General features: G+C 52.3%; 1 protein-coding gene across 4 annotated transcripts in view; it reads right to left on the reverse strand.

Moving 5' to 3' along the window:
- The window catches only part of BCOR (BCL6 corepressor), a 111,085-nt gene that overhangs the window by 74,646 nt on the left and 13,061 nt on the right, over positions 1-23,378 (reverse strand). Inside the window, exon 1 of one of the 4 annotated variants that reach the window (XM_016156580.2) lies at positions 6,711-6,851. The exons of 2 other annotated variants lie outside the window; for them this stretch is intronic. The gene's annotated coding sequence lies outside the window, so the exon portion shown is untranslated. Of the gene's footprint in view, positions 1-6,687; positions 6,852-23,378 lie in introns of those variants that run through there. One more of the 4 variants, XM_036226583.1, reaches the window with a different exon arrangement.

Raw genomic sequence — 23,378 nt, forward strand, 5'->3', positions numbered from 1 at the left:
TGGATTCTGCCCATGCTATTCAAGGAAGGCATGAGAAAGGCAGAGCAGGACTAGGGGGAAAGGAGCTACAAGAAAGAACTGTCATCTTTGACCTACACCCTTATACAATGCATGATGGTATGTCCTAGACAGCCAGTAAGACTAGCTATAGTCTACTTGATAGTAGAGTGAGGCCCAGTGGTGACACCTCCTGGGTTCTATTCCAGATTTGTGTCACTCCAAGACCTGCTCAGAAGCCAGCAAGGACACTTGCTGAGTCTGGGGTCTCCTCTGGTCTTTCCCACCTGCACCATCTCTGCACAAGAAGCCCAGGCAGGAAGAAAGCTCTCCATCGTGGCCTCTCTCAGCGTCTCTCTCAGATGGCCTGTGGTCCATCTTCCCAGGTTCCCTGAGGTTGGTGGCCATGACTCAGAAGCCTCTAGTGCCATAATAAACCACCTCAAGGACGCTAATGTGTAATTATTGCATGGATTTATTTAAATTTAATCTAAAACAGAAGATTCCAGTGAAGGCAGTTATATCATTTGATATATGTATTTGTATATATAAATGTCATAGCTAGAGATACATAGTTTTGGTTTGAACCATCTGTTTCAGATTGCATTACTGTTCCCAATTCTTCAACGTGCCCTGTATCTATGCCCTTTGCCATTCATCCTGCTAAAGGTGGAGTGTACCTCCCCATCCTATCCCATCGATGTCAGGCCACAGGATGTCTTTTGGCTAATGGAATGCAAGTAGAAGTAACAGTGTGAGAGTTCTAAATCTAGAACTTAAAAGTCATTGTATTTCCACTCTACTCTCTTGCATATTTGCCATCACCATGAGAATAACATGTCCCAGGTAGTCCATTTATCCATGGAGAATAAGAGACACATGGAGCAGATTGGACCCAACCCACACTTAGAGTCAAGCCTGGTTGAGCACAGACTAGATCAGTAGTATCACAGTATCACAGGTGATACACAGAAACGTATGTGAGAAATAAATGCATAATGATATAAGCTACTTAGTTTTGGGGTGGTTTGTTATACAGCATTATTGTGGCAAGCACTGACTGATAACCACCTAAGCACTTTATTCTTTCAACCCAAGACATAATGCACTATCTACCACCTAAAAGAATATTCCATTTCTCTCTATCCCTTTACCCTTATTCATTCTTCATAGCATTTATCACAATCTGAAATAGTACATGTTTTTTTCTACTCATGTATTTATTCTCTTTCTCTCTCCAGTAAAATGAAGTGTTATGATGGCCAAGATACTGTTTTGTTCTCTGCTGTAAAGGCTCAAAGCCTTGGTAGGTGCAGGTATTGGGTATTAAATACTTATGTGTGGAATGGATGTATGTAGTCCTTTTCGTCTTTAGTTAATATGCCTCTTATCGAATTTACATTCCTGCGTGTAGCTCAATGACTTGGCAAAAGGCAAAGTTGGGGAAGAAGAAAACATTTTGTGGAGAAAAATCTGCAAACGGGAGACCTCTGCATGTTGTCCCTGAAGAGGGATGAGTTCCACCTCAAGAAGCCACACCCACTGGCCCACCCTGAGGGGCTGGCCTATTGGCAACCCACTGACTCTTAAGAAGTGCTGAGTTAAGAGACTACAGGGGCCATTATGGCTCTAGAACTAGCAACCTAAATGGGGAGAGGGCATCTAAGAGGCAACAGTGTTGCCTGGGCAGGGTGCAAGGGTGTGCCCAGGTCTGGGGGGCGATGCTGGCCTGAGTGGTGGGCTGGGGAGGGCAAGCTGCCAGCTCTGGCTGGCCCACAGCCAGGAAGTCTGACTGAACGTGGGCCAGCCCTGTTGGCCCACAGACTCTGTAAGCTGAACTGCTCTGGAGCTCCTTGGCCTCTTTGTTTTCACTTCCCCACAGCTCTCCCTTAGTGTTTAGGAATGTGCTTTGAAGGTTCCAGCATGTTTCGCCTCTGCTTAGGGAAACCAAGAGCAGAGGCTGGGCTGAGGCCAGATGGCTGCAGGGAGGGCACCTGTGATCACACTACGAGTGCCCCAAGGGGCAGGTGAAATCCAAGGGGTACAGACTAGGGGGCACTGAAGCCAACCCTAATTCTCTGCTGGGAGACTCTGTTTCCAGTGTTAAACCTTGGAGAGTCTCGGGTTTGTTTTGTTGAGGGAGGCAGTAGTCCCTTACCAGCTTCCCAGAGAGCATGCATTTGTCCAGGAGCTTTGGGAATAAGCTACACTCGTCTATTTGTCCAGGGCAAAAGAGAGGACTATAATGCGTGCTTCAACTAGTCAAGTTGCCTCCTCCATTTGCATTAGACTTATTTTTTTGGCTGGCCTTGGGAAATAGTCAGGCCCACCAAGGAAGGTGGCGAGAAGGACCCTGGCCCAGATGGCCTCTCTTGCATCTCCACCCCTGGGAGAATAGTCTCATTTCCAGGCTACCCTCCTATAAACTTCACGATAGGCTGCATTTAAAAGCAGAACCTTGCAAGTGGCTGGCTTCCTTCTTCCCTTTTCCAGGCCTCTCGTCCACTGTCCTTCATGGTCTTTGTTATCAGGCACAGAAGGACCAAGTCTCTCCTGCTCAGTCCTTTGAGGGCTCATAGCACTGTGGCCTCATATGTCCAGTATAGGGCTTTACACATAGCAAGTGCTTAATAAATGCGCAATGACTAAAATATCAGACCTCTTCAGTGACCAAGAACACCTTGGATCTTTCTCTAACCAGAAGTCGCTTTCCTCTGATTCATCTCTGATTCATTACTCAAAGCAGGCAGCTTTGGGTTTTGGTCTTATTTTTGCCACCGACATGTCACCTTGAGCTAGTGTCCTCACCCTCTGAACCGATTTCCTCAGCTGGGTTAAATGGGGGCTTGATTAATGTCCTGGAAGTCATTCTATGAGATCTCCACACACTCCTGTTTGTGGGCTGTCACTTTATCCTCAGGTCCAGTCATTTCAATCCTGCCCAGGCCCAGGTCTTAGTGGGGTCCCTGGCCTCCAGCGGAAGATTATCTCCCTGTTTTCCACAGTCTGTTTAGCTTCATAACACACACCTGGTCCTTGGGCTTCTGATGCATCTGCTCCTTTTTGTCCTCACAGCCATTTATACAGCTCTAACTCCTGTGTGTGATGGGGCCATGGCACATAAGCAATAATGCCAACACCACAAGGGCACCAGAGTCATTTTTCTGCAGCTAGCATTGTCTATTTGGAGCTCTGGTAGACCTCCCTCCTGCCTGGTGGTGACACGGGCCCTATTTAGTTAACTGTGAACTATGGATTATTTTTTCCTTCTTAATTTTCATTTCTCCTTGATTTCAGCAAGGGACTTAACATGTACTCCAGGTTCGGCTGAGGGTAAACAGAAAATACCATCAGAGGGATATCTCTTCCTTCTCTCAGAAGTCACTCTCTCTGTCCAGGTAATGACTGCCTTTTCCTCCCAGCTGCCTCTCAGCCTCCATATATTTAGTGCACATTGCCCTGTATAGAGTTTAATTAGGCACCAATGCACCCAGGAGCAAGAAGCAAGGACCCCTCTCGGGTTCAGCAAATGGGGCCCAACCCTGGTGCAGAAGCCTGCAGCCAGCCTCCCCTGGCTGGTAAGTGATAGGCTGCCAGCAGGTAGAGGAGGTTGTCCATTCTCCGCTAATGATCGCTTTAGGCTCTCAGTGATAGAAAATCCAGGCGGGCTGGCAAGCTGCAGGGCGCAGCCAGGGACAATTGTATGGACCAGTTTAACATGGGGGGGGGCTGGCAGAAGGAATACTGTGTGTGTGTGTGTGTGTGTGTGTGTGTGTTTCCTGGTCTATTTTCTCTCCCCTCCCCACTGCCTTTCCCTCATTCTTGCTCTCGCTTTCGGTTTTCTCTTCTGTTTCTAGCCCACGCGAGTTGAAATTAGAAAGGTCTTTGCATTCATTTATTTGTTTTAATAAAGACAGCATTTTTAAGCAGCATATTTGCAGCAATTGAGTGTTAAACTAAACACCAAGCCAACTAAATGTGTTAGGGGAAAATGAAAAGTCAGTTTACAAGAAACATATAATTAACACGTTCTTTGACTTTCTCTAAGCCTTTGTCTGGCTGAGGACAAGACAGAGCAACCATAATCAAGTTTAATAAAATGAAAGACAGTATTGAGGCAAATGAGGAACAAAAAAGTTTGGAATGGGAAACAATCCTCAAGAGGAGATTCTGGAGTTACAATATATTAAAAATGAATTTCTTGTTGCCTTATTTTTAGCCAATAGCCATTTTCTCCTTTCAACTACAAAGGCTCCAAAAGGCTCTAGTTTGTTCTGTACCTATTAACAAGGACTGAAGCTGAGACCTGGATGGGGAGGGGAAGGGTGATACAAGGACCAGGCAGGAGATGCATGGGAGTTTCCAGAGACTGATCTACCCAGGCTAATGGAAATTACTATTGAATAATACCAGATTCTTCATGTAGCCTGACTTCCAATAAATTGTTCCCCTCCTCGCCCCTTGGAGAAAGTGAAATAAGACATTAGACTTTCAATAATCTCATATGGTGATGATCAATCGAAACCCAGAGGAGAAAGCCAATTTATAGAAATTGTATCTGCTTCACTGGGCGGCTGGAACCAGGGAGCTGAAAAGAACACGGTGTTTGCCTTTGATGTGTGAAGTTGCCTAAAAATGACAAATGCCAAAAAACATTGCCTGTACACATGGGGCCTTTTCAAAGGGAGAGGATGCTCCCAAAAGGCTTATGTCAAGCAGAGCACAGTAGGGACCTGCCTGCCAAAAGGAGCATGCATATGTTTAGGCCACATCAAAACTATTTATTTTTATTATCTTTCAGCTATTTTAAGTTGCTGATTCCATCTTTCTTGTTTATCACCAATGAAGTTTATTTACTGAATTAACTTTTAATGGATCCTCTACTTTGTTCTTTAATGCTGGCTTCTATGACTTGGTCTTTTTAGCCAGGACTCCTCTTCTTGCCTTTGTGACCAGCTCTCACACACTGCCGCCCCCATCTCAATCCTGGAGGCGAAGGGCTCCCTCTCTGTTAACTCCTTGCCTGCCGGTGTCTTTTCTCTGTAGCTACTAATCACCTCTTTTTGATCATTGCCAAGTTCTCAGGTTGAAGGAAGGAGAAAGGAACTCTTGACCATTCTGACCGGCTTTCCACATGAGCCTGAAAATGTCGACAAATTTGAAACATCTGCCGGGCTGCTTTGGTCTGATTGCTAAAATATGCCGACCTCAAGCCCCCTCCCCCCGCCCCTTTTAATCTGTTTCATATTCACAAATTAAGCATTTAGTCTGGGTAATAAATCAGGGCGGTTTACGAGACTCACTTGAGACAAACAAGCGAGTAGGGCGCAGCACAAGCCCCTGGAAGCCGAGTGCGCGGAGCTGCCAGGAGTCGGGAGCTCCACGCGCTCGAATGCGGACAGCAGCCCTGGCGCGCCCTGACACGCCGCCAGCACCCACATTTTGGCTTGTCCCTGAGCGGGCGGGGCGGAGAGGTGCAGGGGAGCAGCCCAAGCCAGGACCCACACCCCCTCCAACCTTCCACGCGAACCCATGGCGCCCGGCCAGCCCCAGCTCTGGGTAGCTCGGCGCCCCCGCCCCGCCGGGGAGGGGCCATTGGCAAAGGCGACAGCCTCACCCGGCACACACCCTGTGGTGGGCCCATTAAGCCTCTCCCAGCCAAGAAGGCTGGATCCTCCTCCCCCACCTCTTCTGTCTGGCTGTGCTCGGCCTTAAAGATCCCAGGCCCACACTGGCCCGAGAAGCAAACGATCCCTCCCCACATCCAAGTGTGACCTCCACTAAGCCCGGGCACTAGACACACCCCACCCCATCTATCCACGTTGCCTACTCCCAGGTTTCGGTCCCAGCAGCCACAAATCTACTTTCAGATTCAGAAGGGGAGGGCGAGGAGGAGGGCTCTCCTTCACAGTGGATCGAGGCTTCAGAAGGCGAGGGGAGGAGAGACAAGGCACAAACAGGGCCCAGGCCCCCACTGCAGAAACCCTGGCTCAGGCTTCAACGACCACCCAAACTCAGGGGGCTTCAACCTGTGAGCCTTCCGCCCTTCTCTGTGCAAGAAGCGGACCTGGACTGGGGGTCTCGGGCCAGTCCCAGCCTAGGACCTTGGGAGAACCCGAAGGGGAGAGTGGCTCCAGGTCACTTCATCCGGGCCTCAGTCGCCCTGCCACGCTCAAGTTCCCTATTGACTGGCGCTCTCAATGCTACAGTGGGACCCGGAGGCAGAGGCGGAGGGCGGGAAATGGAGAAGACAGAGCGTGCAGCCCACCAAGGACCCGGGAGGGGGGACACAAGAGCAATTCCCCCACCTCGCAACACAGTGCACTCATCACCCTTCCTCGCTTCTCTTTGCACACATTTCGACTGCGAAAGCCATTACCGCCGGCGCGCGAGAGACTTTTTAAATATTTACAGCCCGCTCTCCGCACGGTAGCCTGATCCATCTTGTGGGCGCGGAGGCGGGGCGCAGGGCTCTGCTCCCGGGGAGGTAACGAGCCCAGGCGGGGGCCGCCAGCCGCTTTCCCCCGCCAACCCTGGAGCTCGCCACCTTGTCCCCTCCGGGTGGGGAGGGGGCGGGAGATTTCACGCAGCGCGCCCGGGGCGCTGCCCCTGCCAAAGCAGGCGGGGGTAGGTGGGGCGGGCAGCGTCCAGGAGGAGGGAAGGCCGGGAGGCTGATTTAAAGGTTCTCACCGGGAAGCGAGCGAGGCACAGACCTGAGAGCCGCCGCGCGGTGAAATCCGAGGAGCTCTCTTGGCGAGGAGGGGCTGTCAGAGGCCATTTATCTCTCGCCAGAGTGGAGGCTCGGCTCCCACACCGCCCGCGAGTAACAATGGCAGCGATCAGCAGCTCTGCACGCGCTCCAGTGCATGAATGGATTGCGGAAGATGCCTGCGTTCTTCTCGGCTCCGGCGGCTCTCCCAGCGCCCCCTCCCCGCCCGCCGCCCCCGCCCCCGCCCCCTGGCCGCCTCCGGCCGGAGCGCGCGCCGTACGCCTTGGGATTTGCGAGTTCAGCCCCACTGCGCGGTCACTCTCACCCTGACCCCCGCCGCCGTTCCCAGGGCCTTGGCACCTTGCCATCTTGCCACCGAGTGTCATTAGGGGTTGAAACTTGATACTAGCCTTCCCGACGCAGACACCCCAGCCAGACCCCTCCCTCCTGCGCTCCCCTTGCAAGTTTACTTTCAAGGAGTTAAGACAGGGTTTACGCCTGAACAGCCAGCCTTGTGCGGGCCCAGGCAGAGAGGGCAGGCTAGGAAAGATGTCTTCACTTGCCCTGAGACCTGGGGTGTTTGCAGGCCTCCAGATAGCCCCTAGCCCGAAGGCCCGAGGCCGGCGCCTTCTGCTCCCCCTTTGCAGCTCATCCACCGAGAGTCCCTGCAATTGGCAAATGCACACGCACTCCGGACACCCCCACCTGGACCGCGTGTCTGGCCAACTTTCGGGGCAGCGGCAAAACCGTGTACTCAAATTCTCGGTGGCTTACAGTCAAGAATTCAGTTAACACTATGGACGGCATGAGATCAGCCACAGAAGTCTTCCCCCCTCAACTCTGCAAAGTAGGTCTCATAAAAGCCCCCCTCCAGTTGCTGCCTAAGACTGTGAGCAATGAGAAATGCAGCGAGGGATGCTCCGAGCCCTCCTGGGTTTGCTTTGATGGAGCTAAACCAGACCCTGAAGGACATTTCAGCTCCAGAGGTAGCGGATCCCCCGATGTGTCAGCCTGTGGTGGGGGTAGCCAGGGGTAGGCACTTGTAGCAATCCTAAGGCAGAGCCAAGTCGCTTGCGAGAAAAGGCCGAGCAGAGCTGGGGTGGAGGGAAGGCGGCCAAACGTGCGCTGAGTGGGCCAGCGTACAAGTCGCGACGCTCTCAGAGAGGCAGAGCATGCGACTTGTCCACCCAGAAGACTGGCGAGGGTAGGCTCCCAAGAAGCTGGCAGTGAGACAAAGCGGGAGACGGAGAGGCTTTGCTGCAGACCCGGAAAGGCAGGCAGCAGCGGACGCCTGGGCCCTGACTCAGAGGCATGTGCAGATAGGTCCTGCCTGGCATACCCTCGTTTGTGCGCCCAAGGACAACGATGCGCACTCCCAGGGGGCCTACTGTCAGAGCTGGTCTGTATTGGTCCTGGGCCAGCTTGGTGAGTAAGCTTGGGTCTTCCCAGCAGATGGCAGGGTCCCCTGGGTGATCTTAACTGATAGGGTCCCCTGTGGTCTCTGCCCCTCCCTGAGCCCTGGACAAAGGTTGAGAGTTATAGGAGCAAGGCCCTCTGAGAGCTCATGTCTCTGACCTGGGGGCCTCAGTGCAACTGTTTATCTGACTTGGAGTCGCTGGAGGGCCGTTACCCACCACAGAATTAACATTTGGTCTTCCAGATCACAAGACCCTGACAGCACAACCAGGCCCTGACTTTCCAACAATCGGGAATCAAGGCTGAACTTCCTGCAAGGAGAAACAGTGTAATGTGAAAAGAGGCCTCAGGTTCTTCGCCGCTCCCTCCCACTGCCAGAACACTGGGCCCAGCATCCTCCCCCTTTACTGGGCCAGCAGCGCCCTCCATACACTGCTCCCTGCTGGCTCCTCAACCCTGGGCAGCCACCATAGAGCGTAGAGCATAGAGCGTGTCTCCCTTCCCTTGAATGAAGCTGAGCGCTTTCCTGCGGCTCTTGGCTTTGTGCATAGTCACTGCACCCAACCCCACTACACAGTTGTTCTAGCCCTCTGCTGTCTCCCTGATGGGCATCCTCCAACCTAGCCTGGGAGACTAAGTGGAGGTGGCAAAGGGAGAGGAGGAGATGGCCCATAACGAAGGAGAGGGCTCATGGCTGAGAAAGAGGCTAACCAGAGACACAGCTTGCCAGAGAGGGGTAGTATAAAGGAAAAGCCAACACTAATCCCTCAGTCTGCCTACGTGGGGCCTGACAGTTTACAAAAGCCTTTTCCTTGAATATTATCTCATTTGCACCAGCCTCACCACTGGGTTGTGAGGGAGGTAGGGCAGATAGCATTACTCCCAGTCGAGAGGAGAGAAATGGGGTCCAGAAAGGTTAAGAGAGATCTGTACCAAGGTGGCAAAACTAAGAGTGGTGGAGGAGGCCGGAGGCCCAGGGTTTCCTGTGCCCAAGTTCACTTTCCTGTTCAATAGCTCCGTGTGTGTGTGTGTGTGTGTGTGTGTGTGTGTATGAGAGAGAGAGAGAGAGAGAGAGAGAGAGAGAGAGAAAGAGAGAGAGAGAGATTGAGAGATAGAGAGATTGAGAGAGAAAGAGAGAGAGAGTGTGTGTGTGTGTCTGCACTGAGATGTGTGGAGGGGAAGGGGCTGGCTGGACAGGACTAACAGTCCAGTTAGGGAAGTCCAGGAAGGAAGGACACAGTCCCACACCTCTTCCTCTACCCAGATCTCACACAGCAGCCCCTGCTCTTTCCATAGCAGCCTGAGAGCACTGTGCTGCCTGTTCAGGGGTGAGTTGTCAGCGCCCAGCTGTGCCTTCTGCAGTGGCTATTCCAGAGGTCTTATGTCTTTGGGAGGCCCTGCTCTGCTTGTCTGCTCAGCTCTCCTCTCTGCCTGTCATCCCCGCCCCCAGCCTCGGCTGCAGGATGCCTTGCGTCCAACTGTGGTTTCCGGGCAATAAAACAACTATTAAAGTCTCAGGCACTGCTGGTGATTTGCATCACATCCTCTCGTGCATGGATTCAATATTTAATACACAATATTGAATACGGATATTAAAAATCAATAGCTGAGGACCCCCGGGGATGTGCCACAGTGTGATCCTGCTTCGGGAACACAACCAGCTCCTCTAAAAAGACAGGGAGGGCAAGTTCAGCCAAGCTGAGCCCACCACCAGGGGAAGCGAGGAGTGGTGGATGCCATATCAGGATGCCTCCTGATATGTTTAACTGCACCATTCCTAAGCCCAGCTAAAGGAAGGTGAAAGGAGTGATATGCTCCCGGGCTTTTCTAGTTAGAGGATGGGACAGGATTTGTTTCCAAACAAGCTACCAGGTGGATGGAGCTCCTTTTTGTTGTTGCACTTTGCACTTTGGTTTGGTTCAAGTCTGAGTCCTGCAGGTGAGCACTCAACTCTCCCCATCATGATGGCTCCTTCCCTCAGCCTCAAGACATCCATCACTATAGACCTCATGGGGAGCTCTTGGCATAAGCTTTGGGGGGAGCTGGAACAGGAATTCCAATGGCTCAGAATATTGTTTGCATAGTAAAAGAAATGTGAATGTCTGACATCAGGCTCTGAGTTGCAGGATCTTCCGAGGCAACACCAACATTCAAGACAGAAACCTTAATGCCATGTGACCTGCCCAAGGGCCTGGTGATGGGTGGGTGCTGACAGAGGGAAGGGGGGACAACAACTACAAGAAGGAGGCTGGGACATCAAAACACTACTGCTCCAGAATGAAAATCCAGATTGTCTGTTAGGGGTAGAGGAAGATCCCTGGATGCAAATATCTTTTCAGGCCTGAAGAGGAACACAAATTACTCTCTTCTTTATCCAAATATATAAATATACATTCCCCTACACAGAAACAAGGTTCTCACGGATTGATAGGGTAGGGGTGAGGAGAACAAAGATCTTTGAGAAGATTCCTTTTTTTCCACTACAGAAAGAGAAGAGAAACTAACAGTGGGAGACACACTTAGGTTATCTGACTGGAAGGGCCTGGAGGCTTTTAGATGCTGAAGAACCAGGTGAACTTGACCTATGGAAGTGCCACTCTAGAAAGCAAGTTAGAATATTAATTTTACTGCTTCCCTTTTTACACAGCTTAACTCAGTATGGATTGAGTTGGAAATCTTGCTCTAGTTATAAATGTATTGTGAGGACACCTCCGGAAAATCCCCAAGTGGCAATTTGGATAAAAGAAGAGAAGGAAAGAAGTGTTGGAAAATGACAGTTAATGAGTTAGTGGCCTTGCCTCTTGGTTACCTAACAGTTATCAGAGAACCGTCAAAGTGAGGGAACAGGTGCCCTTCTCAGAACCTTCACAGAAAAAAATTGACACTCTCTGGCTGCTACACATCACTTTGGTAGTGATTTGCAGCCCCAGCCCTCAGGGGGTTTGCCTGTGTGTATTTATTCACTTCTGGGCTGAGGGTGCAGCCACTTTTACAACATCGGGCCCTGGGCCTGTGAAACCCACTAGCAAAAGTTCTCCTCAGAGGAAAAGACACTCTAAGGCAGATGTTGGATACAGAGCAACTGCTCCAGCAGCATCGGTAACATCTTGAATCCTTCAGCACTACCAAACTGCCTCACTTCTCCTTACCCTTGCCATCCCGCCAGGCTCTGGGCCTCCTACACACCCATGCAGACCTGACATTTTGCACCTAGCCAGGACATGTGACTAGAGTATGAGATGGCTGACCAAGGGAGAAAGGAGACTCAGCTGGGGGAATCTACGGCCCAGGAGGGCCTGCTGGCACAAGCTTAGAGCTGACGCAGCTTGGGGGAGGTACACGTCTAGAATCCACTGGATCCACCTGGTATTTCAAATCTAGAGTCAAAGTGATCTTGTCCCATTTGGGTGGGCTAGTCCCAAGGAGAAGGAGAGTGTTGCTACATGAAAGACCTACATATCAAGTCCCAGTGCCGATAGGGACTAGGGGCAGAGCAGGAGAGAGGAGGTATCTTCTGGCTTCCCATCACCTCGCCTTTCAATAACGTTTTCCTGGAAGAAACTGAGGTTCCTAGTGGAGTTGTTTGGGAAGCCTCTCGGGGACTGTACTGTCACTACCTCCGGGTGCAAGACAGCAAAGATGATGGCTTTCTGCCGGGAGGATCCCCGGATAGTATTAACCAAAACAACAAGCCTCAGATTCTGGCGTGAAACTTCACAGTTCCAATTAGGCGCTACCTTCCGTCCCATGCTTCCCTCCCCTCGCCAAAAAAAACACCCCCGAAGTGCTGGAGTGAACACCGAACCTGAGGCCAGGGTCAGCGGAGGGACGGTCCCCACCACCAACAAGTTGCTGGCCGAGATAACAGCTGTGGGAGGGGGAGGGGAGCCGCAGGCAGCCACGACTGAACGGTTGCGATCTAGAAAATTCAACAAGAGGCCGCCGCGTTGGCGGCGGCGGCGGCGGCTCCAATTAGCTTAGCCAACTGGGAAGGCAGTGAGCGAGGCGGCGCCCCTCCCCCGATCGTGCCCGGGGCGAGCAGGCGGGAGGGGCTCAAGGCCTCGGAGCTGCCCGGGCGGCCTTCACCCAGCCCCTCCCGCGGGCTCTCGGAGCGCGCCTGGTGTTTACACACTGTCCTTCCGACACGGGATCAAGTTTCAGGCCACGCTGGAGGCGCCGGGGCCGGCCACAGGCCCCGGAGAGGGGAAGAGCTGGAGCGGGATCTAAGGCGGCGCTGCGCGGACAAGAGGGCCGGCGCGCGTGGACACAGCTAGTGCACGGGACTCCAGGGGTGGGGCGAGGGGAAGCCCATCCAACAGGGTACGCAGGGGCAGGTGGGATTGCGGGGCTCAATCCCAAGGGCGAAGCATATCCAAGTCACAAGTCACAAGAGTGGAGCGATCTGCTCACTCGGACTGAAGAATTTACCCCTGGGAGGGGAAGGACGGCTCTGAGGGGCCCTTGTGAACTCCGCCCCCATTCCCCCCACTGCCTTTGATATACTACCCGATCCTGGCCATTGTTGGGGAAGGGGTGCGTTCTGTGGGCTAGAGGAGGAACGCACGATTGGAGACCTCGAGTTAGGCTGTGCATCCCGGCCGCAGGGCTGCAGAGGCCTCGGGGCGAAGGCTTCTCCACTGCGCACCTCCTCCAAGCTGGCAGCGCGCGAATGCCCCACGCCGTCAGGCGGCGGCGGGTGAGCTCCCAGCAGCTCTGGCACACTGTAAACAGCTGCGTGCGTGCCCTCCCCGCCCGGGCTGGGAACCTCACCCAAACACCATGTCGCCTTCTCTACGGCTCTTGGCTGAGGCAGGAGAAGAGGGAGTGGTGATGGTGGTGGTGGCGGGGGGCGAGACCTTTGTAGCTAAGTTTTGGGAAAGAGCCCTCACCCCACCCCCAGGCCACCAGGGCCCGGGAGCGAGCGTTCTGAACCTGTAGGGGTGCGGGGTGCTCAGGGGAGGGGAAGGAGTCAGCGCCTGCCCCCTCCCCACTGAATGTCTGCTTTGTTCCGGAAAACAAGGGAAGCATTAGGCTGCTGCCCCCAGGGAAACACAAAACTTCTTTTTGAATCTCGCTACGGGGCTCCGGAGACAGACTGAGGAAGGGAAAAGCGGAGAGGGCGGGCGGAGACGGAGACTCTGGAGTGGGGACGACACACCGAGTGGGGTGGAAAGCCGCTCAGGGTGACGGGGCAGGAGACCCGGGAACCCGACTCGGCGCGAAGGTGCCGCTCGAGTTCCAGCGAGCAGTCGGCCCAGCCAAGTGGCGCCGGCCCAGCCTTCAGCTGTGCCAGCTTCCTGCCCTGCCCAGGACCGCGGAGCAGTCGGGGACGCCGCCGCCGGCTGGTCTGGGATCGCAGGACAGCTGGGGTGGGGTGGGGGCGCGAAGGGACAAGTAAAACCCGACTAGAACTTTTTGCACCCTCCACCCCCAGAGTGGGCCCGGACCCGGGACTGTGGGGTGTCAGCTCGGAGCTTTCAACCTTGGAGGAGGGAGGGGGCAAAGGCCCAGGTAGCTATCCCGCACGGAAGGTGGGAGGCAGTCTTAAGTGTCTTTGGTCTCATTTGATGACCGCTAATCCGATCGGCTCCCAGGCCTGCTGTGCTGTTCTGAGGGGGCGAGTCAATTATACCCCAGCTGGTAGGAGCGGGCAAGGGGGCGAGGGAAAGCAAACCTGGAGCTCGCTCTCCAGCTCCCTGTTCTGCCCCAACCGCCACCCCTCATTGCACCTAAGGAAGGTGAGGGCACCCAGGCTCTGCCGCACCCCGACGGGGCGCTCCCCTCCCTCTGCCTCGGAAGCTCAGACTAAGAACGAGGGTTTTCCCCCTTCCCCCTGAGCTCACTGGGTTTCTAACTTCCTCTAAACCTCCCTCCTCACTCCGAAAAGCCCCGGGGAGAGGAGCTGAAAGGAAGCACGCCGCTAGTGTGCGAAATGAAGACCATGTGTGGGGACGGCGGCATCAGAGTGCAGCCGCCAGGGTTGGGGGGTGGGTGGTGAAGGCCCCCGCGCGGCCAGAAGCTCGGGGCGGCAGCAACCAGCGCCTCTCTGCTCGGCGTTGGGGACGCGAAGCTGCAGCAAGAAGCGGCGAAGCGTCAGGGCTGGCCTCGTGGCGGGCAACAGGGCGGGGGTGCGGGAGCTGCCGCGCTGTGGGGGGCGGGGACGCAGCCCCGGCTTCCCGGGCCGCAGCTGCGACCGAGGGCGCAAGAGCAGATCGTGCTCCGCGGCTGTGGCAGCGACGGCGGAGGAGGCTCGGGCCCGCGGCGCTCGCAGCTGAGAATCAACAAAGAGAGGCGGCAGGCGAGCGGGGGAGGGGCGCAGCCGAGCGTTCGCTGGCTGCCGTGGAATAATAAAAAATAATTAATAATGATAATAAGAAAAATCCCCGGGCTTTCATGGCTCTGGGTTTCCGTGTGGCTGCAGCGGGAAGTGCGCTGTCCTTGAGGCGGACTCTCTCGCGTGGTCTGTCCGCCCCTCCCCCTCCCTCGCCCCCTCCCCTCCCCGGGAACCGGGAAGAGAAAGGTCTGCAGCTGACAAATATTATCCATTCTCCCCATCGATCGCGGAGTGTACAGATGTGAGCGCTTGATGTGCCTGCGGAGCGGCGGATCCTCCCTGCTCGCTCGCTCTAGCCCAGGCTCCGCTCGCCGCCCCCCTCCTCCCCCTTTGTTCTCCTCCCCTTTCCCTCTCTTTAAATAGATTTCAGGGCGCTGCCTGTTGGAGAGCAGCTGGCGATCTCTCCCGAGAGAGGGAGAGAGAGAGAGCGAGCGAGCGAGCGAGCGAGCGCAGCCCGAGGTGCCCTGTCACCAGCCTCCCCTCCCCCACCTCGCCTCCTCAGTGCGGGCCCACCCCCACCTTTCTCCAGTTTCCAAAACAAAACACCAGGAACACACACGTCCACTACACCGCGAGTTTCGAAACCTTTGGACCCCTCCCGCTGTCCCCGTGTCGGTGTCTGCGTGGAGGAGGGAGGGGACCGGAAGAGCTGAGGGTCGGGATCTTGCCTCCACAGCAGCAGGGACACAGCCCTGGTCACGCAGAGAGGGGACAGTTTACCCATTAGGAAAAGTCGGCGGAGGCGGCCCTTTTATTCCTCTTTTGCAGATGGCAGACTAAGCCGGCAGCGTCGGTCCTCAAAGGGGTCGGGCGGTAATCACGAGCACACACACACACTCTCACACACACGCGCGCACGGCATGGCCTCCCCGCCCACCCGAGCGCCCGCCACAGCCCGCAGTGCGCCCGGAACTGAAGGGGGGGACTCGGGAGGAGGGGCAGGGAGGGTTTAACCAGGCCGCTCGACTGAGCCGAGGCCACCTCGCCGTCTGTCACTTAAATGATTGTCCTCTGCTCCGCTCGGTGCGGTCAGTAAGGGCTGTTAACAGGCAGTTGCAATCAGTTTCCGAAAGGTCAGCCAAGGTCCTCCGGCTCTCGCAGACGGAAGGCATTACGAAACTGCTTTTGTATCTGCAGGCACTTTAGAAAAAGAGGCGAGGAGGGGCGCACCGCAGCGCTGTGGTGCTGTAAGCCTTGGGAGAGGGGAGGGGGCCGTAAGGCGAGAGAGCTCGCCCCCACCCTCCGCGGCCTGGGCCTGGCGGCGGGGAAACCACCCGGCAAGTGACCCAGGCCCTCCCAGTTTCGATGGGGAAGAAGGAAGGGGGGGGTGGAGCAGGCGGCAAAGGAAGGAGTAATGGGAGGAAGTGGGAGAGGCGTCCTGGCTCCCCTCCTCGCCCGGCCTACGGCCCACAATTGGACCCGGACAAGGGCGGTCTTTTTGTGTGCGGGAAGACCCCAGGTCTTCCTGACGCCTGGAAGTGGGGAGGGAGGTGGTTGGGGGGAAAAAGACCCTTGCAGAGCAAGCGAGTCCCCGCGCGGGTGTCTGAAGACGCTGCTGCTGCCGCCGCTAGAAGTCGTCCATCAGCAACCAGTCCAACCTGCCAGTGATAATGTGCGATCAACACCAAATCACCCCCGCCAGGCGCGATCCATCATCGCTGCGCTCCGCGGGCCCGCGTGAGGCTGACTCGCGGGGGGGGGGGCGGGGGGGCCGCGGAGCAGGAGGCGGACGCCCAGTGCACTGAGACTCTCTGCACACCTCGCTGCCCTTCCTGGAGGCCTACACTCCGACGTTCACAACTCTTTAAGTTCCCCCAACCGCAGAGCGCAGACCCGATGGCTCCGAGTTCCTGGCACAGGTCATAGGATCCCGCGCATCCTCCTTCTTTTACTACCTGGGTCACACCTTAGAAACACGTCCCTTCTTCGGAGCTACCCTGCCTGTCCCCTCCCCCTCCTCCGAGAAAGCCTAGCTGGCGGGAAATTAATATTTAATATCGTGAAATTGATTAAAGGGCTGGAAGCCTACGATGGGGTAGGGGGAAGGGTAGGGCCGTAATTAAAGATCTGAGAGTTGCGGCCGTTCCTCATCTGCCCCAGCAGCACACAGCCTTTGTGAGGCCAAAGAGAGGTCGCGCTGGGGTGAGCCTGGGGGTCCCAGGGTGGTGACCCGAGGGAGGAGATCAGGGGCGGCACGGTCGGGGCGAGCTGTCCCCAGGAGGCGAGTAACCTTAGGGCACCTGGGGCTGCAGGGAGAGCTGCACTTCCCTTGCCCGCCTTATATCATGGGCTCATCTCCGCCACAGGAGCCTGAGGGTCTGGTGCTGAAGCTCCTCGCTGCTACTTCGACATAGAAGCGCCTCCCCTGCCCGGGGTACGCTTGAGGGCGCATCCCCACCTCCGCGACTTCAAAGTCTTCAGCGCAGCCTTCCACTGGGTCCCGTTCCTAGGCCTCCTCCCTAGCCCCTGACTGGGGGCCTCTGGGCCTCCCACGTAGCCCTTCGGTGTCAGGCCCACCTAGTTCTGTAAGTGGGCTACCCGGAGATCCCATTGGTTCTCTGTCCTCCAAGCCTCACTCCCCGGCCGCTCACTTTCAGGGCAGCTTAACTCGTTCAGCTGCACTGCAGATGGGGCCTGCCGCTCGAGGCGGCGGTCTCCTGGGAGTCGTCACGGAACCAGATCGGCTGGCCGCCTGTCGTGCCGTTTGTGGTTACTGCACCTCCCGGGAGGGGCACGGGTCTGAACAGGGCTGGAGGTGGGTGCGCCTGAGCCACCTGAGCTGACTCTACTAGAGGAATTAGGTGGGCGCAAAGTCAGCGGTAACCCGTTGGCGCTGGCTGGCTACGTTTTAGAAATCAGATGGTTGGCTCGGTGGCAGGATACTCTCCCAGTTCGTGGAGGCCAGGCTCCAAAGGGCCGCTTTGAACTTCTTGTATACGATTTTTTTGGTGAGGCAGACTGTCTGAAAAAGTACCAACAAGTGTGCAGAGGGGACAAAACACAAACACAACAAGCAGCATTTTTGGCCCTAATTAGTTGGGGGCCAGGAGGGCCCATCAGTCTCCAGGCTCGCTTGAGGGAAGGTCAGGCAGGACCAGGGAGGATTAGGCTCAGTCTTGGATTTATTGCTGGACTTGAACAAAGCACGGGAGGTGGGATGGGCTGGCTAAACTGGGGCAACAGAGAGGTAATTAAAAGAGGGGATGCAGGAGGAAGGAAAGGCTGGCGTGGCTGCAGCTTAAGAGAGTAGGGGAAGTGTTCTCGTAAAAATAACAAGCTTGTGCAAACATTATGCAGAATGTCTTAATTTCACCAAAAAGTTCACATTCAGCCTCACACTGAGCTGATAACATGCAAACTTTTGATGTAACCTTGAACCAGAGGGAGGTGTCAGCTGCAGTTTACAAAGGGCAAGGGGAAGCTTTTCCAGGAAGTTCTCTTCCTACCTTTGTGATTCTACCTGCAGCAGCTACTCCCTAAGGGAGCCCTTCTGACCTCCCAACCTGAGCCCCTGGTGAGATCACTCAGAATGCACTACATTCATCAATGCCATTTCTGGTAAATTGGACCTTAGTTAGGTTTTGGAGTATCTTACAAGGAAGACAGTCTACACAGTGCGCATACTGATGTCAGAGGAAATGTGATGGGCGGCACACATTCTGTAGCCTTTACCAGGTAATGTTATGGATTTCACAACCAGATATACTAGATTTTCCAAGACAGTTCTGATTTTCAAGAGCTGTGGGCCCTGTGTCTTAGGTGGTCATGATCCCCCACCTGCGGTCACTGGTGTTGTGTAATTGTGCACCAAAGTTGTCCAAAGGCTTACTGACTAAGCCGCCAAGGTGGAGGGGGAGTGGGGATTTGGAATGAGGTCTGCACTCCGTGGTACCCGCTGGTCCTCTGTCCACCGTGTGTAGTCCTGCAGCCATCTTCTTCGCAGTCCTTATCTCAGCCAAGGCCTGTCCCTGCCTCCTCCTACAGGAGTCTGGGGGAGTTGAGTGATAAATATGCCTTTAGGGCTCACCCAGGTAGGTTGCCTGTCCGGGTCTACCGCGTTCTCTGTGGGCCAATAGGGAGTACTGTGCCCCCCACCCCCGCGGGGAGGGGGGACACAGCTGCTGGCACTGGCCCCTGAGGAGCTGCTGCCTGCCTGTCAACCAGGCGCGGGCGGCCAGCGCAGCTGTACGCCGGCCGCCATCTTGGTGCGGGCGGCGCTGCCCCCGGTGGTGGGACCGCAGAGCCGCAGTCGCGCCCGCTCCCTCTGGAGCCCCCTCCGCGCTGCCCTGGCTCCGGGTGGGGGGGGGGGCGCCCCTAGTTGAAGCGCGGCCTGTCGTCGCTGCAACGCCAGAGCGGATTTCAATGCCGAGAAACGACCTCTTGTTCTCGGACTCCGGCACAGGTCGACACGTTATCACTTCTCTTGTGCACAGTGGCCCGTCCTCTCACACCGGAACTTGGGCTGCTGTCCCCGACTGCCACCTGCGGAGGGCAAAGCCTGCAGCTCAGTCCCCACCGTGCAAGCGGTTTATAAGTCTCTTTCGGGACAAGAGAGGATTGGAAAGTTACCTCTCTTTAAGGGATCTTTACTGGGGAAGACCGGCACTCTGTATTTATCCACTTATGGACATGCGTTTATGGAGAGCTTGCTAAGGGCAAGGCACTGTGTTAGCTCCTAGGAGAATCCAAAAGTACAAAAGTTAATTTTTAAAAAAAGATACCCGTGGCCCTTGAGTAATTTACAATGCAGCTTGGAAGGCAGGCTTGTAAACGACTAAACACAAATAAAAAGCAGCGTAAAATGAATGTAAATCATGGACATGAATTCTGCAGTAAATGGCATGGGGCAGGGCCAATTAATTATTTAAAAACATAGGAACTAAACTGAAGGACCTAGGAATTTAAAGAGGATTTTATGAATTTGACCTCCAAAGCAAGGGAAGTAAAACCTAAAATAAATGAATGGGACTACATCAATCTAAAAAGATTCTGCTCGGCAAAAGAGATCGTCAACAAGGCAAAGAGACAACACCTTTGATAAGGGCCTAATATTCCAAAATATACAAAGAACTCATGCAACTCAATAACGACAACAGCAACAACAACAACAACAACAAACAACAATCCAATCAAAAAATAGGCAGAGGACCTGAACAAACACGTCTCCCTAGAGGACATACAAATAGCCAACAAATATTTGAAAAGATGCTCAACATTGCGAGCTATTAGGGAAGTGCAAATCAAAACCACAATGAGATACCATCTCACACCTGTTAGAATAGCTATAGTCAATAGGATAAATAATAACAAATGTCAGAGGGGATGTGGAGAAAAAGGAACCTCATACACTGCTGGTGGGACTGCAAATTAGTACAGCCACTATGGAAAACAGTATGGAGGTTCCTCAAAAAACTAAGAATCAGTCTACCATATGATCCAGCAATCCCTTCCTCTCTCTACTGGGTATTTACCCCAAAGACTTGAAAACCTATATCTGAAAAGATATCTCCGCACAGATATTCATAGCAGCATTAGTCATGGTGGCCAGGACATGGAAGCAACTGAAGTGTCCTACGATAGATGATTATATAAAAAAGCTGTGGTACACATATGCAATGGAATATTACCCAGCCACAAGAAGAGATGAAATACTGCCATATGTGACAACATGGATGGACCTCGAGATAATCGTGCTCAGCGAAATAAGCCAGACTGAAAAAGTTGAAAATCACATGATATCACTTATATGTGGGATATAAACCAAAAAGCAACAAATGAACAGGACAAACAAACAGAGACTCGTGGACAAGGACCAGTGGTTACCAGAGGGGAGGGGAGGGGAGGGGGGAGATAGACGGGGTAAAGGGGTTAAATATGCGGTGACAGAAAGAAATCTAACTATGAGAGGTGAACACGCAGTGTAAAAAAAAAAATATATATATATATATATATACACACACACACACACACACACGCACCTTACTGTTAAAGTGTACAACTGAAACTTATTGGATTTCATTAACCAATGTCAATATAAAAAAATTTTTTTTAAGTAAAAAAAGAATCTTTACTTCTAAAAATGTAGAATCCATTTGGGAATAGGAAAGGAGGACAAAAATTTACTAACACTGGATAGATAGTTTCAGGATTCCAGAGAATAGCAGTCACCACTTCTGAAAGGTTGATGTTTAGGAAAAATGTTGAAAGTTTATTTAAACTAAGCAAAATACCGAGAATCAGAAACATTAGATTCCTTTCTCAGATCCTGACATTAGCATAATGGGAGAAATGCAATTTTCCATCAACACGCAATACCCCCGTATGAAATCAATAAAACTGCCACCACACGTCATAAAAAGAAGAGTACCAGAAAATAAAACTAAAGGGAAGATTAAAAACTTCTAAAAATGTTTCAGACTTAAAGAAAATGGGAGTTAAAAAAAGAAGCACACAAAACCAAAAAGATCAGCTTATTTTCAGATGGTCTTCAAGACGTGAACGTGCAGAAAACTGTCCCAAGATGCTTTGTACAGAGGTTAGAGAGTGTGGGAAAATTAGTCATAGGTCAAAGAAAATTAAGCAAATAAAAAAATGAGGCAATTATTAACTCCTGAGGAAAAAAAAGTCATACAAGAAAGGAAATGCAATCCTGAAACTCATTTGCCTCAGCAATAAACAATATGTATATGGTCACAAAGTAAACATTGGGTATGAATTTAATAACAAATTGCAACGGCTCTAGTGTAAGAATGGGGGAGGGGGAAGCATGATGCAGAGAAGGAAAATACTATACTAGGAAGTCAATAGATGATAGTCACCATGGATTATTTAAGAGAAAGCCACATCTACATATTACTTAGAAATATGATAGTATCTTCCAGAAAAAACAAGGGATGCAGGTACCCATAGGGGACTGCTTTTTTGCACCAAGCCTTAACATATTATTTGGCTTCAAAAATTTTGTGCAAATATTCCTTTGTGGAAAATACAAATTAAATTTTAAAATTTAACACACACCGACTTAGAAAAATAAAACCAAGAACTCCCTAATAGTCATGATGATATAACTAATGTCCTTTGAAACTATCTTCCTTCAACATACCCAACTCAAATTACTCACAAAGTGTGGAAAGAAACAGGCAGGGAGCTCAATGGATTTGGGAGTCCCTGGCCTATATATTCTTGGTCATCAGGGAAGAGCGAGTCATCTCAATTTGCCCTTCCCAAGAGAGATGCCATTTATGGTTTTACTGTGAAAATACCTTTCCAAGTATTAATGGAATTCCAAATAGCAATGCTGTCCACTATAGAGTGAATAAGAGTAAACTTTTCACTGCCTATGTACAAGGCTTCCAAAGGCATTCACTGCTAGTCTAGTAGTGACACTAGGAAAATCCCTCTTTGGAGTTAATTTTGATTAGGAATTGCTTTCTCCAGACGATCCTCCACTTTTAAATGCAAATTCTCTTCATTCATTACACACTAGTGTGAATTTTAGTTCACAGGTAACTTGTTAGGATGTCAAACTCTATTGCACCACCTGTTAAGGTCTTACATTCAAATGCCTTACATCCAGCACATAAAGGCCTGCAGTTAACAACATCCCCTAAAGACTAAAGGCTTCACATTCAAAACCAAAGAAAACATATCCTCCCACCCCCAATCCCACCTTGCTGGCCAAATAAAACAGTTAGGCAGGGTGATACCCCTGTCTTTTTTTTTTAACTCCAAATAAAGCCCTAGGAAGGACCCAGTAATTTATGAACACTGGACCCTGCAGACGAGAGGTGACAAAACAAAGCAAGTCAATGGACCTATTGCTCTAACCTGCTGGGTCAACACTGGCTCTGCAGCCTTAGGCTGGCCCACTCTGCTCCCAAGATGCCCTTTTGACCCCCATCCTGCCCTGTGTCACCATCTCTTTTCTTCTTGATCAGAGAAAGAGAATCTGCTTCTCCTCTGTCCTGAGAACGAAACTGCCACTAGCCTACTCAGTAACTGTGAGAACTGGAGAAAGGTACCCCTGGGCCCGAATTACCTGTCTTGGCTGGGGACCTTTGTGCAGTGTACAAAATGCATAACCTGACGCATTGGTCCTACCTGAGAAATAAGTCAGCTTATTTTAGAGGCCACCTTGAACATTGCTTAGTTCTGACCCACAAGGTTCCTGCCGAATCTTGGTTTCTCTGGTTTCCAGCATAGAAACATTGGGCCCTGCAAACTCAAATCACCTGAAGGGAGGCTGGGGTCAACCAGATACATCCTGGGAAGTTGGGGTGAGGTCAGGAGAGGGGCAAGTAGGTCAGAGTTCACCCAGGAGCTCTCCACTAACTCTGAGACTTCTATTTTCATTGAGATCTAAAACATGAGCCTCATGCCCCAAAGCCTGGCTGAAAATGAAATCCTCATGAGCCAAAAGGAAAGCAGGCCAGAGGGTACACATACCTTTTGGATTTTCAAAAATGAGAAAATGATTAGATTTCAGGAATGACTAGATTTCAGATTTAGGGAAGGTGTGTCAAGTTAAGGGAGCCAGAGAAAACAACTGCTGATTCCCAAACAAAACAGAATCATGTTTTTCCACCATGTTTCTATCTCTGTCTTCTAGTCGAGCCACATTGAAATAGCAGATCAAAGGCAGAGACAAATACAATTATGTTGCCTGTGAAACCCCTAGCATGAAATTAGAAGTCAAAGCCTGTATTCAGGGGTTAGAGATGAAGACAGTGGGAACCTGGGGCCCTAGAGATGTACCCAGCACCTTTCAGTCACAATGTTATCCATGCTGGATATTTAAAACCACACCTGGGGGTAGGGGACACATATTAAGTATTAATTTATTATTAAATTAATGTATTATTTTTTCTACACTTCCTTTAGGAAGTGCATTGACCACATTTCCAGCTTTGTACCACATAAAGA

Source organism: Rousettus aegyptiacus, unplaced genomic scaffold, assembly GCF_014176215.1.
Source record: "Rousettus aegyptiacus isolate mRouAeg1 unplaced genomic scaffold, mRouAeg1.p scaffold_m13_p_9, whole genome shotgun sequence".
NCBI classification, from domain to species: domain Eukaryota; kingdom Metazoa; phylum Chordata; class Mammalia; order Chiroptera; family Pteropodidae; genus Rousettus; species Rousettus aegyptiacus.